Here is an 18,265-nt window from a genome sequence, read left to right on the forward strand (position 1 = left end):
ACATGGTTTCCAGTATGTACATGTTCTGAATCCCCTGTCTCTATTCATACACATGCTTTCAATCATGATGCATAAACCTTAATACAAAAATCAAATTTTACTCTTAAGTATTTCAGCACCATAAATGGTTTGCATAGCCCTGTGGGTCACCAACTGTCTTAATTTACAGAAAGCCTATGTGCATTTAATACTTGCTGGACATTCAAAGCCAAAGCTAGTCATCATTGGTTATTTACTTCTCTTTTTCCTCTACAGCAAGGGAGAAAGCCAGATTCCCATAGCTGTTTCAACCCTCCCCCTCCTTAATGGAGAGAGAGAGAAAGCTTCTGCCAAAGCAGATTTTGTGCAGCTTTCCCTGCTTTGGAGCTGCCAGCTTTCCTAAGTACAGAATCAGAACTAATACATCATCCTTGAACTTTACATTTCTGATGTGCCCTGACATTTGGACTAACCTAGGAACCAGAGGGATAAAGAAGCAGTAGATGCTCCTTCTTTAATTATTTATCCTTTATTTTTGATCTCCTTTTGCAGTTTGGAGCAGTTTGCTGGCATTTGTCCATCTGAGGCACAAAAAAGGGAAGCCTAGGGTGGTCTTCCTGTGGTTTGGAGAGGAGGCAGGCATGCATATGTTTAGACTATCCTGCAATTAAACACTTTCTATATTTATCAGTAAAAAAAAAAAAAAAAAGAATTGTGATTAATTTCCAAATTTTCAAGTGGAAATATCAGGAACTAGGTGAAATTTTGAGTGATCAAAAACGATGAAATTTCTAAAGTATGACAATACATGGAAGGGAATACCCATATTTTCCAGCTCTCATTTCCAGCAGAAGCTATCTTCTTCCTAGTGAACTTCTGCTTAATTCTTGAATTGAATTTGAATTTTTAGCTTGTTTAATAAGAAGCAAGGGCCCTGGGTTCTGAACTTCTGCTTAATTCTTGAATTGAATTTGAATTTTTAGCTTGTTTAATAAGAAGCAAGGGCCCTGGGTTCTAATCAGAGCACCAGACATGACTGAGAATTAATAGAATTTCAGCTGTGACTACATATTGTCAAATATCAGTGTGAGTCTTAAAAAAAGAGAAAAAGTGTGCAAACAGCAATAGGAACTTTTCTGAAACTCTCTCAAATAGTTAAGCTAGATAGATATTTGAGAAGCAAATGTCTTAGTAAAAACTAATCAGTTACCTAGATGCTAAGGATGAGCTTCAAGATATCCCCCATTTATGTTAAAAATATACCTAGTGATCCAGGGAAAAGGATTATCTTTCTGTTTTATTAAAGAAGCTGCTATCATTTTGTTAACACCACTCTGGATTGCTTAGGCCACCCAGAAGTAAGATGTTCCAATCACATCTTCCCTGTGGAGAACTCCCTGAGATAAGAACAGACCTGTTTTACCAATTATCTTTCTGGGAACTGACAACTACAAATTTAACTTACCACATTAAGGTGCTATGGCAACAGTTGTTTTGCAATAGTAAATAAATATTAAAATTTAAAATATTTAAATAAAACAAGTAATAAATAATTATGGCATGTATATTTCTTTTCTGATGTTGGAAAATATTTTTTCACTTAAACATAGCCTGATTTGAGTTTGTTTCTGAATTCTATTCCTGCAGGTAATATGGAAGAGAAGGTGCCTCAAAGCTTGCCCATATTTCTTCACTTTACTTCTACTCCTCTGACATATCTCAACCAAAGATAATTCAAACTTTTTCAGGTGTGTACAACCAATCACAATGTTAATCTTATAATTTTATAGATGGAGATGTCTATAGCATAAGCTCTGGAGCCAGGTTACCAGATTTGAATTCTGCTTCAAGCACTAAACTAGACATTTAGTATATTCTTGGGCCAATTATCTAACTTCTGTTGCCTCCATTTCCTCATCTGTAAAATGGACTAATGACAGTACCGACCTCGCAGGGTTGGTTTTGAACAGTAAGTGAGCTAATACACAGATAGTACTTAGAACATACTGAAGCTGCCACATAGTGAACACTAAAATTTTCATTCTTAATTTCATCTAAATGTGTTATTTTACAGTAGAAAACTGAAAAGTGAAGCTAATACTACTAAGTTGATCTTGTAATTTATTTTATTTCACCTCTTTTACCTTGTGGATAATTTATGGCCTATAAGTTTTCCTCTAGCTATCCTAATGCCAATTCTTTCCAATGTTCCTTAGAAAGATACCTATTCTCAGAGCCCTGAAAATATCATATTTCCATGCCGTTTTATTTCAATCCTGTGACAATTTGCAACTTAGTTATATGCAGTCTTAAGACACCCTGAAAATTCATCACTTGGGCTTGACTACTTCAGTATTTCATTCCATTTGATAACTAAACACATGGAACACTGCATAAATCAAAGTCTAATTTCTCTCATTTTAATTGTAATATGTTTCTCACCCTGTTCTACATACCTCACCATCCTTTTTAGAGAAATCTAAGCCTGTTAAGATTGAAATGGTTCTACGTTACTTTACAACTCCTTAGGTTAATAAAGTATAATATTCATAATGTTAGAAATGTTAATCATTAGTTAAGTGTAGCATTGATTTTTATTCTTATTATGTGATTTGTTCTGATTTCCTACCAGTTTTTCCCCAGCTAACAGCTAAAAAATAAAACCCTGGAAATATGGTGCTTTTTTTTCTCATGCTTTTCTATCCCACACCTCTGGACCGTTGACTAAACTTTGCAAGTGTTGGTTTCGTAAGGAAAGAAAAGTGCTTATTATAACCCATCAACTGGAGTGAACAGTAGGCATTTTTAATCTGAGTAAAACCATTACAACTGAGAGTGCAGTTCCAAGAACCACGCATAAGCTCCTGAGAATCCTGGCTACGCTGTCAGACACCTATCTTTAAATTGCCTCCTGCCAAATGATGACTGTGGCCTTGTCACCCTGGCCAGCCCCATAAGTCTCACTCACACTCCTCCTAATTGGCAGGCCCTCACTCTGGGCACCTCTATGGCCCTTGTAACATTTTTTAGGCAGATAACTTGACACTGTAAATTTGGCCGGGAGCCTGCTACTGTGGGGTTTCTTTACAGCCGCCTTCAATGGTCGTGTTAGTTCATTCCCTTGAAGTTCCAGCCTAAACATTTTGCAGATTACATTCCAGGGCAGAAAGATGTGGTTGCTTGAATGGGCTGGCCAGCCTCTTCACCTGTTCAAAGATGCAAGATTTGGTTACTGCATAAAGACGGGCTGAAGAGGTGTTTTCCATGGGCAGGAAGAGGAGAGAGAAGACTTATCTCGTATCAGTTTTTGAGGACTTGAGGAAGCCTAGAGTGTGTAGTGTTTGGTTTCCGACACAAATGTGGCATGAGGCTTGGGAAATGTGATAACAGCTTTTGTGACCTTTGGGTCTGGAAACAGTTTCACTGATTGAAGTCATATAAGTTCAGCTAAATTTGAATGTGTTGTAAATATTTATCTGGCAGCCTGACATATAGTTGTTCCTGAAATTATGGGGTAGAGTCTTATCTTTCCTAGCATATAATTTTTGAAATACTCTCCTGGATGGTGTTTAAGATTATAAATATAACTGAGTTATTGTTTGATGCTGAGGTTTTCTCAGGCTTTAAGCACTGGATAAAAGAATAGAGAGTGTTTTCTGGCAACTTTGTTTTCCTAAATATACTGGAGACTGCAATGAAAATCTGCTTAGAGACTAAGCTTTGGTAAAACATAAACAGTCTGCTCTAACTAGAGCAATATATTTTCCCTCACATTTCCAGAGACACTGGTATACAAGAGCTTATATCCAACAGGTTTTTTTTTGTGTGTGAGAAAACTGTTAGTATGCAGCATTCCTTTCCAGTGAATTATTCAGCTGGATAGCAGGAAAATTCACAGAAGACAAGCTAGTCTTCCATTAAATAGTCCTTTGTTGCTTCAAAAGCTACTCTGAGCTGGCCCCACCCTCAGACACTGCTGCATATAAAACAGCAGTAGCACAAATAGACCAGAGCAAGTGCCTTGACAGACCTTCCATCAAATATACCACTCATGCCAATTAACACCACATCTCTACCAGCAGGCTAGTGCTGTTTGGGGAGAATGTGGGGAGAGTCAGCGGGACGCCAAGATGAAAAAGGAGTGACAAGAATGAAAATGTCCAGGGTTAAAACTAAGACCAAAGCTCATGAGATGCAGTCACTGTTGATGGCTAGGCCTTGTCCTTATTGCTGTGGTTGCATCAATTATGATAGCTCATTTAATTATTTAATTTCCTTCTCACAGTCCCAAGCATTTCTACCAGCTGAGACCACTCCTAGCTTCATTAGAAATTCCCAATTTGGTTTAGAGGTGCCATTGGAGAACTTTACCATCTGTTCCAAGAAGACAATCGAGCATGTGGCCAGCTAATACATATATAAAACTACCACAATGAACTCTTTCTATACATGTCTATAGCTCTGGGATATAAACAGCAAAGCCTTTGTCGTGCTCTTGATTCCATTTGCAGTGTTTATATTGGACAATCACTCATTAAAGTGTATTGTATATCATGTTCTCAACAAGTACTGGTGATAGAAAAGGTGAATTAGCAATGGACCTTACTTTCAGATAACTCACAATCTTATAGAGGAATGAAGTTGAAGAGGATCTCTAATCCAACTAACTATGATATAATTTCAAATATAATACACTAGTGAAATATATTTGAGACACGGTCCAGTAGTAATGTCATTAAATGTCTTAGTTGAAGTTGGAGTAAACTTTAAATCAACAATAGTGAAGAAAGACAAAGATAGTCATTATAGGTGCATATAGGAAATGGACAAATTCCTAGAAACACACAACTTCCCAAGACTCAGGAAGAAATAGAACTCCCGAGCAGACCAATAATGAGCAAAGACATTGAAGCAATAATAAAAAACCTTCCAACAAAAAAAGCCACAGACCAGATGGATTCACAGCCAAATTTTACCAGACCTACAAAGAAGAGATGGTACCCATACTGCAGATATTACTCCATAACATTGAGAAGGATGGAATCCTCACCAACTCATTCTATGAAGCCAGTATCACCTTGATACCAAAGCCAGGAAAGGATACAACAACAACAACAACAACAAAAAGAAAACTACAGACCAGTATCCCTTATTAACATACATGCAAAAATCCTTAATAAAATACTAGCAGACCAAATTCAACAGCACATCACAAAAACAATCCACCATGATCAAATGGGCTTGATCCCAGGGATATAGGATGGTTTAACATATGTAAATCCATAAATGTGAATCACCATATAAACTAAAACAAAAACAAAGACCATATGTTCATCTCAATAAATGCAGAAAAAGCATTCAAGAAAATTTAGCATCCTTTCATGATGAAAACCCTTAACAAACCCTCAACAAAGCATGGAAGGAACATATCTCAAAAGTGTAAAAGTCACATATGACAAACCCACAGCTAATATGCTAAATAGGAAAAAGTTGAAAGCATTCCCACTAAGAACTGGAACAAGACAAGGGTGCCCACTTTCACCACTTCTAATCAACATAATAATGGAAGTCCTAGCCAGAGCAATCAGGCAAGAGATAAAAATAAAGGGTATCCAAATCTGGAAAGAGGAGGTCAAACTATTGCTTTTTGTTAACAATGTGATCTTATATCTAGAAAACCCCAAAGACTCCACCACGAGTCTCCTGGAATTGATAAATAAATTCAGCAAAGTCACAGGTTACAAAATCAATCTGCACAAATTAGTAGCATTCCTATTCACCAATAACAATCAAGCTGAAGGCCGGGCCCAGTTGCTCATGCCTATAATCCTAGCACTCTGGGAGGCCGAGACAGGTGGATAATTTGAGCTCAGGAGTTCCAGACCAGCCTGAGTAAGAGCGAGACCCTGTTTCTACTAAAAATAGAAACAAATTAGCTAGACAACTAAAAATATATAGAAAAAAATTATCTGGGCATGGTGGCGCATGCCTGTAGTCCCAGCTACTTGGGAGGCTGAGGCAGGAGGATTGCTTGAGCCCAGGAGTTTGAGGTTGCTGTGAGCTAGGCTGATGCCCTAGCACTCTGGCCTACACAACAGATTGAGACTCTGTCTCAAAAACAAACAAACAAACAAACAAAAAATCCCACAAAAAACAACAATCAAGCTGAGCATCCAATCAAAGACTCAATACAATTCAAAATAGCTACAAAGAAAATAAAATACATAGGAATACACTTAACCAAGGAGGTGAAAGATCTCTACAAAGAGAACTAAGAAACACTGAGGAAAGAAATCACAGATGACACAAACAAATGGAAAAACAAATCAAGCTCATGGATCAGTAGAATCAATATTGTTAAAATGTACATACTACTCAAAGTGATTTACAGATTCAATGTAATCCCCATCAAAATCCTAATGTCATGTTTCACAGATCTAGAAAAAATAATTCTACACTCTGTTTGGAACCAGAAAAGAGCCCAAATAGCCAAAGCAATCTTAAACAAAACAGAGATTTTAATCTTATTATAGAGTTATATTTGGCAAGATGGAGTGTGTTATGCAATAGACTGTCTAAAATAGCACATTTCCATTTAGGGTCCTCTATTCTGTTTGCTTTAAGATTAAATAAAAGTGTGTAGTGTTTCAAACCCAGGGAAAACTTACAATATGCACAAAAGCAGATATTAAAGCTTCGGGGAGGGAAGATCGGTATGTGGCACTTGTGTTTATACTAGTCTCTTCCATGCCTACTATTAATACAAATATGTAAGTCAATCATGGTCTCTTACTTAATGAATCTAGATTTATCCTTAGACTCCTTACTCTAGATAGCCTTCCAAGGAGTCACTGCTAATCAATCCTAGTAGCCATAGTAGGTGAAACTTATGTACTAGCCCAGGTACAAGTATTCTCAGATTCTAATATGGAGATCATTTTATTTGCAGACTAGAAATTCTTGGGAGTGGATTTAGAGTTCCTGCCTTTCACCAACTCCGTTTTCCAAGTATTTCAACTCTACCATCAGAAAATATGCCGAATAGCTAAATAGGTAAGAATTGTATAGATTTTTAATGAAAGAGCTCTATATTGCCACAAATCCTACTCCGGGTCAATTTTATTCTCTATCACAGCATTATGGAGCTCAGAAAGTTCACACTGACTCCAAACCATTGTGTTCATATGTGTAGATTAAAAATATAATAATAATAAATAGAAGTAAATCTAATGGGATTTAAATTACTTCCTTACATATTGTTATGGAGTCAGTTCAGATTTTATGAAAACTCTAATTGTTAGTGTAAGCAATCATTTTAATTTATTTACAAATTAATGCAATCATGTATAACTCTTCTAACATGCCTGTTCTAGTTAGGATAGCGTAAGCTTTGCTGGAGTAATGAACAACCCAAATTTTGGTGGCTTGAATGACAGTTTGTTTACTTCTTTTCCACAGAAATCCTCTGCAGATCTTGGCCACTCTGGGAGGCAGCTGTGCTCTCTGTGGTGGCTGAGCATTCCTCCCTTCACATCAACACAAACGTCCACGGCAGCCTCAGCAAGGGAAGACAGGGGCAGAGTGGAGAACTGGAAATTAAATGGCTTCATCTGGAAAGGATATATGTCACTTCTGCTTACTCATTAGGCAAAGCAAGTCACAAGATGTGCCTAAGTTCATGAAGACAGACAAATTACACAAGCTTTCTATTATGTGCCTGCCAGAAAGGAAAACAGAATATTAGTGAATAGAAGTAATATCTGCCACGGTGCCTCAAGCCTTTTTTGTCTTCTAAACTTTTGTCTTAAGATAAATGTCGCGTAGGGAATCTTAAAGTTTGAGATTCAGACAATGAAGCAGAGTCTGTATGGTTTAAATCAGGGGTCCTCAAACTTTTAAAACAGGGGGCCAGTTCACTGACCCTCAGTCCGTTGGAGGGCTGGACTATAGTTAAAAAAAAAAACTATGAACAAATTCCTATGGACACTGCACATATCTTACTTATTTTGAAGTAAAAAAAACAAAAACGGGCAAAAACACCCACCTGTGGCCCACAGGCCATAGTTTGATGATGCCTGGTTTAAATAGTCAAATACTTCGTTAATTGACATTAGGTGGCTCACAGACTCTCTGAGAAGGTCAGAGAGTCAAGCTTGGAAGATCCAAAGACAGGAACAATGCCCAACCGTGCAGTATGAGACTGTTCACACGGAGAAGTGCACTGCTGTCCGTACTGGGAGAGGAGGTAGACCCATAGCTGCCTTGCTGATGCTTGTGTCTGGACACTAGCATCTCGGTCACTGCTTCCCCCAGGCCTCTAAAAAAAAATAAGTGCTTTAGCTACACCCTTGCCACAAAGTGAGTTCTAAGCAGAAGTGCTGTGTAGGGGCAACTCATGCTTGTGAGGCTATATGCCCTTCTCAGTGGCAAGGGAGTACAGGAAAAGTGAGATCAGGTTTCTTTTTTATAGGAAAGATGTTCAAAAAATGCTGGTTGTCCACCAACATGACAATTGTCCATCACAGTACCCCCACTGTGGCTACCACTTTCTTATCATTTTGTTTTTTGATATTACTAATCTTTGTCATATATAAAGAGAAATATGACATCTTAGTATAAAATCTATTGCAAATTAATATTTTCTTCAATCTCTTTGTGTATAGCTATCTTCCCATTTCTACTACTTTTAATGCCCAACATGGAAACAAAATTTTTCCTTTTTTGTCATCAATATACTAGCTAGAATTTTATGTGGAATACCTGGTTCATATACAGAGAAGACATTCAAAAATGCTTGGTGATTTTTTATGGCTGAATAGTACTCCATAGTATACATATAGCACATTTTATTAACCCACTAATGGATTGATGGGCATTTGAGTTGATTCCACATCTTTGCAGTTGTGAATTGTGCCTCAATAAACATTCTAGTGCAAATGCATATGCAAGAGATTTAAAGTTTAATATGTATAAGCATTAACTATATTCACTAATGGTGATTCTTGTATGAACTTGCAATCAAGTTATTAGTAGTAGGTAAAGAACTAGCCTAAATTATACATTATTATATCAACCTTTTATTAAGAGGATGACATTAAGCTAATACTAAACATACAATGTGATGTGAGTTATTTAATAATTTATTCTAAGGCTACAACTTTGATTGTGTCATTTTAATGTATCAAACTTTGATTTAATAGCATGTTGAGTGATCTCTTGCAGTAATAGGGTTGAGGAAAATTTATGAGAGTTTATGGAACTTCAAGGATTTTGATTGAGTTAATCACAATGGGAAATTCATCACCTTACATTTATCACTAAGATATACAGAAAAAACACCACATAAGAGCGCATATAAATTACTGATAATCTCATAGAGTTATCTGTTAACAGAGTTTCATGTTCAGCAGACTCTTACCTGTCTCTTTGGAGCTATTTGAGGAGACATTTTGGTTATTTTTTTATCTGGGTAAGTACCTTCACCTTCGGAAGTTAAATCAAACCTTTAATAGCTATAAAGAATGTTCTTAAATGGCAGCCAATGAATTATAGTGATCCAGAATATTGCTGAGGGGAACTGGAAGACAAGCTGAAGCATTCCTTGGTTGTCAGGCCCTGTGAGTTCAGATACTACTGTGAATGCTGTTGAACTATAAATGCCTGGGCACATCACTTAACCTTTCTGTGTTTCCATTTTCTTATCTGCACAATGAGGCTAATAATACTGATTGACCTCATAACATTTAATTAGACCATTGGGAAGCTCTTTGAAAACGTTAAGTATCATTTGTTGGCACTTAGCATCATGAAAGGTTTGTGTTTTTAACACACTGTGGTTTGAGGATGTGTTGGTACAACTCCTGCCAACTTCTTGTTTCTCCACCATATCTTTTCTGAGCTCTCTTTGAAGTCAATGAGAATTAGGGTGATTGGAGGCACTTAGCAGAGGCTTCAGGTATGAGAGTGTGTTCTCTAGCATGTTTATAGCAGGACTGTCCTTTAAGGAGAAAATGTTCACTTCTCAATGGAAGAGGAACTTGATGGCTTCTCCATGATTTGTGGGTGGGTAAATTAATGATTGCTCATGGAGCTTAAGCCCTAGAGGAGGAGATTTTTGGCAAAGATACCAAAAAAGTTTAAATTATTTGAAAAAAATTAATACACACACTTTTAGAGAACATAAATAATAACTTAGGCTCCTCTAGGGGAGGATTAGGCCCTTTACTTTCTGCACAGAGCATGCAGTTGCTATCCAATATCTGCTTGCTAAAGAAATACATGATGAATGGGCAAAATTACTAGTAGAATATTATGTGATAATTACCTTATTATATAACATTAATGCAGCATCTAGAATACATTTTTGTTACCTTTTATGCACTTCTTTTTGTGTTCTTTCCTACATTATAGCATTAACCAGAATGCTTTTTGTTACCATTTCCAGAAATGTAGAAATGTGTTGTATGACATACTTTTACTCAAAGCTAAAAAAAGGAGGGAGGTAGTCCCATTACACTTTCAAAATTGAATATCTTTGGAAATATCACCATACTGCCACAATAACCTTTCTAAACTATTTCAACAGCCTTCTGGTTGGTATCCTGATTTCTAATCTTGTCCCAGAACCATTTCACAATCTATTGTCATACTAATCTTTCTCAAACATCATTTCATCATGCCACTTGTTTCAAAAGCTTTCAGTGGCTTCCTATTTCCTATCTTACCTTCAAAACTGTGATTTTAAAACTATCTGTTAGAGGATGAATTGTGTCCCCCCAAATTTCATATATTGATGATACCTTGTACCTCAGAATGTGACCTCATTTGGAGATGAGGACTTTAAAGAGGTAATTAAGGTAAAACGAGGGCATTAGTGTGGGCCCTAAGCCAATAAGACTGGTGTGTCTTTATAAGAAGAGGACATTTGTACACAGGCACAGAGAGAAGACTGTGTGAAGACATAGGGAGAAGACAGCTATTTACAAGCTAAGGACAGAAGCTTCAGAAGAAACCAACCCTACAAACACCTTGATCTTGGAGTTCTAGTCTCCTGAACTGAGAAAATAATTTCTGTTAAGTTACCCAGATACTGGCATTAATAATAATATTTTGTTATGGTATATTTAACAGACTAATACACTATGTACAACATGGAAGCTTTGCATGGTTTTACCACCTTAGTTTTATAAGGGTAACTTAAGTTTTAGTCTCCTGGTTAAATCAAAGCCATTATTTTCACAATTTATCTTTGCTGTCTGTTATTACAGTTTTATAGGAGGCCACACAATTCCCTGCAGTTCAAAGGAAGCACATTGAAGAGGAGACAGAACACATTTTTACTGACCACAGGACCTGGGCATGTCATGTTTGCTCTCCAAAATAAGGAAAATATACCTGTTTTTCCCACTTGGAAGGTCCATAGGCCAGGTGTGCTGGTGTGCGTTTGTAGTCCCTTCTACCTCAGGCTCACACGGGAGGCTGAAGCAGGAGGATCGCTGGAGCCCAGGAGTTCTGGGCTATAGTGCATTATGTCAATAGGGTGTTTGCACCTAAGTCTGGCATCAATATGGTGACCTCCCGGGAGTGGGGACCATCAGGCTGCCTAAGGAGGGGTGAACTGGCCCAGGTCAGAAATGGAGCAGGCCAAAATTCCCATGCTGATATATTGTGGGACTGTGCCTGTGAATAGCCACTGTACCCCAGCCTGGGCAACATAGCAAGACCCAGTCTCTAAAATATATATATATATATATAAAAATATATATATATTTAAAAAAAAAGGTCCATAGGCTTTCAAATAATATGGTGCATATGAAAGCATTTGGAAAATTGGGAAATGTCAGATTCTGACTTTCCAAACTCTGTTCAACTTCAGGTATCAAAAATCTTTAATCTATATGCTCAGTGCCACCCTAATCTGGAGCCCAAATCTGATTGTGTTTTAGAAGCCCCATCTATAGCAGCAGGTCAAATCTGGACTTAGCTTTGCTGATGAAGTTCTCTATGAGCTTGAGGTAAGCTCCTTGTGTGCCTGTATCTTCTCTTTAGTGTTCCTGGTAATGATGGTTCTATGCATATTTCTTGGCTTCAGCCTTAGGTGTTGTTCTGTATTTAAGATCATTGCTAGAAGTCAGGCCTTGCTCCAAATAAATAATCTGCTTGTAGGTATAGGGCATTCCCCCAGTGCTTGCCAGCCTGCCAGAGGGTTAGATCCTTTCTCTGGACACTGACCAAGTTCTGGGGCCCTGCTTTAAACTGAAACATCTGTTCCAAAGAACCTGACAGTACCCTGACATGCTTTTTGATGACACTTACCATCCATAAGAGCAGACCCTGTCTCTGAGTACCAGCCTGAATCAAACCCCAGCCTTACCAGACCTCCTAGAATGATTTAGACCTTGACCCCACTCTTACAGAGCTAGCCCCATAGCTAGCTTAAGCCCTTATTGTATATTGTATTGTATATTGTATATATCATACCTGTTTGGCCTCATGCACTTACTGCTATTGCTGTAATAGTGTGCTCCATCACAACATACTTCAAGCCTTAGTTCCTGTATGGTCCTATACAAAGATAAGGAAATCTTATTTTATTATGGAAAACCGAAACTGAGCTCAGTTTTTATTTCTTCTAAGAATTGTTCTCTGATTATTCTCTCATAAATATTTCCTTTCTTTGAACTCTTAAGTATTTTCGGTCTGTATTACAGAATTTATCCCTTAATTATGCAATTTATGTTTTATGTTCTTTTTGTGAATAATTTCATGTGAATTAATTTTCTTTTGACAACCAGATTATGAAGTCTTAATAATACACTTTTATTGAGTATATATTCTGAGCAAAATATAAAGTCTTAAATAAAGTTTCAAAAAGAAAATACCCATTTTTCTCTTGCACAGTGTTATTTATGCTTTTTATAAATCCAATTTTTAATTTCAGGCTACACAAGTACATGTTGTCATATCCTTTTTGGGATGTTTTAACATTCATGAGTTTAAAGTTTAATGTAATTAATTTTGTCAGTGGTTTTTCACTTTATATTTATTCAAAGAAAAGCCTTCATTTTCATAAATTCATTTGAATATTTAAATGCATTTCTCTTTGGTGCTCATGTTTTATTACCTTAATTCTTTAATTCACACAGTACATTATTAAATTTGTAAATGCATGCACATACTGAATATGCATAGGAAAAGACTGGCAAGAAACATCAAAATGTTAATATGAGTATGTGATCGTGTCTGGGAAGTGATAATTTGTTTTCTTTCTACATTTCTATATATAATTTCATTTCTTTAACTTCAGTTCCTCTTTCATAATTAAAAAAATATTAATGAAGAAGTAACTGAGACATTTTGAAATCTACCCATTTCTGTGCTTTCTCGTACTGTTATATTTTAAAATATTTTTCCTGAGCTTGTAGTTCACTGATCTCTCTGTATCTATATATATTTTTATTATATCTTTACTAGCATTTCTTAAAATGGACCAAGATAATTGTCAAGTTTAAATAAATGGGTAGAGAGGCTGAAAAAATAGAGACAGTAACATTTCAATAATCTAAGCATTTTGTTTTAGTCAGTATAGATTCTGCTATGGTAAAAGGGGGGAAAATGTACCCCCATAATTCTGTGTTTAAAATAATAAAGGTTATTTCTGGGATCACATTATATGTTAATCTTGAGCCAGCAGGGGGCTCAACACATCATAGTCACTTAGAGGCCTGGGTTGAGAGAGAGGCCACCATCTCAAACTTTATGGGTCACCTTGCTGAAAGAGAAGAACTCAGGGAGAGTCTCTCTCATCTGCAGTTCCATACTCAGTCTGGAAGGTGACTTGCATTCACAGCTTGCTGTCAAAACCAGTCTCTGGGGCCCAGAACAAGTGAAATAGGGAGTGCAATCCTATTATGAGCCAGAAGGCAGAGAAATAGAAATATTTGATGAATAGCACTAATCCCTGTTTATCTGAAGATTTTGCAAAGAATATTTCAATGTAAATCCTCAAATACTGTGAATTACATCTTGCATTAAAAAATAGGTAATTTTTTATTGAAAACATTTTTATTTGTGTTACAAAAATAGTGATATATTGAGTGTCTTTAAAATGGTATTAAAGCAAAACTAGAGATATAATTAGTTATGGAAGTAATAGTTTGCAAATCCAGATTGTTATATATTCTGTTTACTTAAAATGAGAAGGTGGTTAAGGATATTATTTTGTCATTATTTTCCATTTTTTATATAGTCAACTAATTTAAATAATTAAGGAAAAAAGATTGCCTTTTATGTAAGCCATTTGATAGACAAAACAAAGATATAGTAGAACATTTAAACTTTTAGAAAGAAATTGTGATGGAATAGCCTTATATTTATCATTGGCGTAGCCAGTTAATTTAAAGAATTGCATGAAGAGATAACGTAAGAAGAAAATTAAATAGTTGGATATAATAAGAAAAGTATTTAAAATCAACTAAGGATAAAGCTAGTTTTCTGAGTCACCTCAATTATATCTGTGGCTTTGAGAGTCAACTTTTAAAGGCTAGATCCTTTAAAAGATTCTCCAAACTGAGTCTTCATATTTTCCCACAACATAAAGGGAACAACTTAGATAAAAATGTTTAGAGGAAAGAACCCAACATGTTCTTTTCAATAATTTTCCACTGAAGTGTTTTCAGTGACCTTGTCAAAATAAAATAAATTTTGTACCTATAGGTTTAATAAAAAATAATAAATGACTGTATCATTTGGTTCTTTTTGCTGCTAAGTAGATGTCTTTATCCAACCTTAAGTCTCTGAAAGCATTTTTTTCCAGGGAGGATAATTGTATGAAATCATTTATAGGCTTTAACTGTCAAAAGTGCTGTCATTAAACCACTAATGTACGTCTATAGGGAAAACATTCTCTCGAGACCTGCTGCTGTTCATAAACCACTTGATCTGTGGTCTCATATTTTATATTTTCAGCAGAACAACTCTTGTATATTATAGTTCCTATTTCCTTAGAGGTGCTCCATTATTCTCCATTTCAAGTAGAGTCAATGCCAAACTTTCTGATGTATTCATTCCTCTCTTTTTGACAATGCAAAGTATGTAGGTATCAGTTTACACTGCTTTGTTAACAGGAATCATTCAAGGGCCTACACTTGACCTCCCCCGAACACACACGCGCGCACACACACACACACACACACACACAACAAAAAACAAATATCAATTCATTGAGAAATACTTGCATTCAGATTTAAGTACTTGCTAGTTGACAAATTAAATTAAGTGCTTGCCAGTTCACTAAATAATAGAAGTTTTGTATTACACGTTATTCCTGAGGGTTAGATAAGAAGTCATTTCAAATATGAAGGGAGAGAAATTGTAGTCACTTGGTAGTCAAGATTTCTTTTTTATATTGTGAGATTGGAAGATTGATGAAGTGTCCAGGAATGGCAAGAGATGGTTCCAGATGTCAGGAGCTGCGGCGAAGATGACTGTGACAAGGAGAATGGCAGAGTGGAGTTCAAGCTCTGGATACTCGGAAGAAGGTGACAAATACTATGGCTTTGATACAGCAGATAGATGAGCCTGTACTATAGAGAATATTGAAAAGGAGGGAGATTATCTTAAAATGGATTTTAGAATTATTGGGAAACCAGGTCTTCATACTTCTGGAAAATGCAACTAGCATTTTTTATGAGGATTCAGAAGCCTTGAGTCTCTTGGAGTTTGGGAGCCTCTGAGGATCACTGAAGTCATAAAAGAGAGTCTTTCAAAAACTACAGCAGACGCGAGGATAAGGAAAAAAGGTAAATGTGAGTCGTGTAAAACTTCCATGGTGGATGGTTTTATCTGTAGGATATAATGCCAGAGAAAAATGTTAAGGGAGCCTTCAGGATAACGTCTAATTTTATAACAGAACCATCAGGTACTAGGTATACAGTATTGAGGGTAAAGGAAACAAAAAAATAATTACATTGATATCAATCAGGATAAAGATGATGAAAAAATGAATAAAATATAATTAACCTACAGATTATTATCTAGTGTTTCATACAGTACAGAAAGACAAAGAAAGAAAATCAAGGACTAGAATAATGGTTAATATAATGCATTCACTATATTGACTTGTTTGAAAAAAAAATTTAGAGTTGTAACTGTGATACCATGTCAGGTCTGAGGGAATAAAAAAAATTGCAAAAAATGAACCATTTCACATTTTAACTGATGGAGGCTGTTGCTGCATAGTTAAATCAGTGCTGAATTTGGATCAAGAAGAAAAGAATTCATATCCTGACTCTGACACAAACCAGATGTGTTATCAGGGATAAGTTACCCTATATGTGTTCATTTCCTCATCTGTAAAAATGAGTTATAATTGCAGCAGAGACTGCCATTATACATCAATATCCATTCCCACTTTCTTCCATAGGAATCAAACTCACAATTTTTAGCTGGCAAATATGTTGTCCCAGATAGAGATTACATTTTCTATTCTTCCTTTTTAGATAGGGGTGTCCATATGATTAAGTTCTGGATGTAATTTGAAGGTCATGCAGCAGCTCTGAGGAACCTTCTATGTTTACCTTATAGTTTATTAAGAATTTTAAATAAAACATTGGGTAAAAACTACAGTAGTACCCCCTTATCTAAGGGGTATATGTTCCAAGATCCCTAGTGGATGTCTGAAACAAAAGATAGTACCAAACCTACATATGAGGGCTGTCTGGAAAGTATCCAGCCATTGTTAATATAATGAGAATGGTTAGCACGACATCTGTGTAACCTGTCAGCCAAGGTGAGTGGACTGGAATGTACATGTGTGAATAATGCCAACTACACAGTACTAGTCAGTGGGGTGCTAGACACCACTGAGTGACCATGTGCACTGTGTGGCTGTTGCATTCAGCATGACTGAGTAAAGCAATGAATTTGCAACAAATTTTGCGTTAAGCTTGATTATTCCTCTGTGGAAACTATTTTCCGGGATGATGCAATGAATGCAGCGCAAATAAAAGTGTAGCACAAATGCTTCAAAGATGGTCAGGAATCTGTTGAAAGTGATCCACGTTCTGGAAGGTTTGCAACAAGCAGAACACCTGAGAATGTTGAACATGTACAGGTTAGGTTAAGAGACTGTGAGAACTGTGTGAGGTCCCAAGATGGCTACTTTGAAGGGGATTGAGGCATCATTGTCCTATCTACAATGTTTCTTTTATCTTCTTCAATAAATGTCTCTATTTGTCATAGTATGTGGTTGGATACTTTCCGGACAGCCCTCATATACTATGGTTTTTCCTAAACATACATACCTATGATAAAGTTTAATTTATAAATTAGGCATAGTAAGAGATTAACAACATTAACTAATAAAAAAAATAGAGCAATTATGACAATATGCCAGCATCACTACTCTTGTGCTTTCAAAGCCATTATTAAGAAAAATAAGGGTTACTTGAACACAAGCACTGTGATACCATGATAGTCCATGTGATAACCAAGATTGCTACTAAGTGACTAAGAGGCAGATGGCATAGACAGAATGGATGCACTGGACAAAGGGATTACTCATGTCCTAGGTGAGACAGGGCAAGATTTTATCATTCTACTCAGAATGGGGAGCAATTTAAAACGTATGAATTGTTTATTTCTGGAATTTTTCCATTTAATATTTGTGGACCATGGTTGACTGCCAGTAACTGAAACCATGGAAAATGAAACCACACATAAGCAGAGGACAACTATACTATCAAAATTTCTGGCACATAATGGTAAGATAACAAACTGTAGCTGATTGAGTGAATCCATATTAAACAAAAATATTTTAACATGAACTTAGACTATCATTAATATATAGCTCATTGTTGTTCAGATCTAAATAAAAAAATAGTCTATTTTCAGCCTGGACAACATAATAAGACTCTGTCTCTACAAAATAAGTTTAAAAATTAGCTGGGTGTGGTGGTGCACACCTGTAGTCCCAGCTACTGGGGAGTTTGAGGTGGGAGGATCACTTGAGGCCAGGAGTTTGAGATTGCAGAGAGCCTCAATCAGGGCACTGCATCCAGCCTGGGCAACAGAGCAAGGCCCTGCTTCTAAAACAATTTTAAAAATTAAAAAAAATAAGCCTATTTTGAGATTACTTGAAATGATTAAGGAAGTGGAATAAATGATGCAGAGAAAAAATAATGAAGGCAAGAGATAAGCTAAATCACAAAAAAGTCAGCTGTCACCTCTTTTATAAAGCCTTCTTTGTTCACCTAGATAGAACTATGATATTTTCCTTTTTGCCTTG

At 36.3% G+C, this 18,265-nt stretch overlaps 1 pseudogene; it reads right to left on the minus strand.

Moving 5' to 3' along the window:
• Nucleotides 1-7,394: 7,394 nt before the first annotated feature.
• The window catches only part of LOC142871963 (phosphoglycerate mutase 1-like), an 84,352-nt pseudogene continuing 73,481 nt past the window's right edge, over nt 7,395-18,265 (minus strand).

This window comes from Microcebus murinus, chromosome 7, assembly GCF_040939455.1.
Source record: "Microcebus murinus isolate Inina chromosome 7, M.murinus_Inina_mat1.0, whole genome shotgun sequence".
NCBI lineage: Eukaryota > Metazoa > Chordata > Mammalia > Primates > Cheirogaleidae > Microcebus > Microcebus murinus.